The sequence below is a fragment of the Dioscorea cayenensis genome, unplaced genomic scaffold, assembly GCF_009730915.1.
Source record: "Dioscorea cayenensis subsp. rotundata cultivar TDr96_F1 unplaced genomic scaffold, TDr96_F1_v2_PseudoChromosome.rev07_lg8_w22 25.fasta BLBR01000770.1, whole genome shotgun sequence".
NCBI classification, from domain to species: domain Eukaryota; kingdom Viridiplantae; phylum Streptophyta; class Magnoliopsida; order Dioscoreales; family Dioscoreaceae; genus Dioscorea; species Dioscorea cayenensis.
The window spans coordinates 163,399-165,932 of NW_024087161.1; positions in this window are offsets into that span (position 1 = coordinate 163,399).

A 2,534-nucleotide genomic window follows, 5' to 3' on the forward strand; every position below is an offset into this window, starting at 1 on the left:
TCAATTTATGCTCTGGGACATGTATAGAGTTAGGCATTGTTGACCTTAGATTTGGGACTATGTATTAAAGGATCTCCATGACTCATTAATGCATTAGTTAGTGATTGTGTGCCCGCAAGTGTACGGGATCGCCAAGTAATACACTGTGACTGACACAGGGGTCGTAGTATTCCACGGGGCTAAGGAGCTCCTATTACTCCTCCATCACTTATTTTCTAACCTTACAACTCAAACATGTTCTTACTCTAGTAGGTGCAATAAAGTAATGAAGAATACAACTATAGCAGCACCACAACAAGCAAGAAAATCACAAGAGCAATAATGATAAGAACAGGCCTAGGGATGAGGGATTCATCATGATGTACGGATGTATAAGAATAGATGACATGGGTGATTTAGGCCGACGGACCTCAACAATAGTTTAACCCCGATTTCTCGGTAGTCAAACCCTAATCCCAAACAAATGATGACAAGGATTTCTCCTTAGTCATATTCCTATGATTGCATTAAGTACATGGAGATCGCAAAATAAAGACGCACTTAACCTAAGTTCATCCTCATGGTTCGGAGGGGCAACCTACATCCTATTTCTCGGCATGTTGGTCAAGGATCTCCCCTTTTAGCTCAATGATGATCTAGTACACGTGAGTAGGTCACGTCTACGTATACAACTCAAATAAGAACTAAGGATTTCTCCATATTATAGTTCTAGGCATGAAACAACATGAGCTAAACCACAAATCACACCAATGCATTCCAAATAAAAGTGAACCATCCAAAATACATGATGCACCCCCCCAAGGTTCACCTACATCCGGTGGCCTTGGGGGTCTAGTGTACCATCATACAAATAAATGCCTCAAACACAACAAAGGCAAGAAGTAAATGCATAAATGGCACTCCCTAGTCCGAATGATGAAGGGGAGGGAGAATGCCGGCCGAATGACGCTTCTTCTAGCCCTAAAGGTGTCGAATGCTTCTCCTCCCTTGATGATGAAGCTTTCCCTTGAAGTTCAAGCCCTTGATCTTCCCAAGCTTCAAGCCAAATCTCCCAAGAATATGATGTCTTCGTTTCTCTCCTTCCTCCCAAGTGGTGGCTGCAAGAACCCTCAAAGTCTCCCCCAAAAAGTCCCCTTTTCTTTCCCCAAAAATGCCTTTTATACCCCTCATCATCAATACCAAAATCCCTCAATCCCGGGTGGAATCCCAAGCTCAATGAGGACCTCATTGAGGTGGTATATTGGCTCAATAACAACCTCATTGAGCTCCTCATTAACACTATTTGGGGCAAGAAAACTCCTCAAATGCATTCCAAATAGTATCCATACTAGCTCAATGAGCACCTCATTGAGCCAGTATGGCTTCAATCAATCAACTTCCTTTGTGCTACAGTGATCATCCCGGGTAGCATTGAGGCCGTATGCCATGATTCAATTTCTGTCTTGGAAACTATCCAGGTGCGACAATGGTAGCTACAGTAATCTTGCTACAGTGTCGTTGTTGCAGTACTCTAGCTACAGTGTTTTAGCTACAGGACTTTGCCTACAGTGAATGCGCTACAATACCGCGACCTGGTTTTTTTCTCCTTTTCGCCCAAATTGTATCTTCGTGTCCTCCATGGCATTCCCGTGCCTTGCAAAACAAATAATACACGATTAAGCACAAAACGGGCATCAGTTCTTATACAAATACATGCTAGAAGCAACAAATATATATACTAAAATACGTACATTTAGACACTTATCAAATATCCCCACACCTAAGCATTTGCTTGTCCCCAAGCAAACACATCATGAATAACAAAGATAATGATAAGTGGCTAAATGTATTACCTCCAGCTCAAATAAATACAAGGCTCTACAAGCATTGGAAAATGATAAATAGATAATGAGTTACAAACATTGAGTATCAAAGAAAGATCCTGTCTCACCTCTTATATGGATGTGCCATGTGTGTGAACACTTAACTGGTCTAGCCTACTGACTTCAATCAGTACAGCTCTAGATGCTAATTAATCCACAGGTAAGAGTACTAAGTCTTAAAATGCTAAGTGCTACTCCAATGAACAAGTAAGATCCTTCTAAGCCGTAAACTTGAACTAACTCCCTTTTTCTTCTCAACACTTTTAGTAGGTAGTCGACAAGATCACTAGGGTTTTTATTTTTAGTTCATTTTATTTTATTTTTCTTTTTTGAGTCCGACTAATATAGACTGTACCAAAAATCTTTTTGGAGGGTGCACATGCTGGATAGGCACAAGAGCCACCCAACTACTCGATTACAGTCTACATAGACTCATTTATGCTTCATTAGCGGAGGAATACTGACATAGACTCATTTTTTATTTTTTATTTTTTTCACATTCATCCTAGATCATGTCTTTAGACTACTCTACATGCCACAACACTAGGGTTAGCTCAAAAAGACTTAGAAGTTCTTAAGAGTTCATTGAATGAAAGAACTTAGTACTATAAGACCAAATACTCAAAGTTGTGTGTTAAGCATACAAGAGAGTTAGAGTAGTCATGTTGGCTA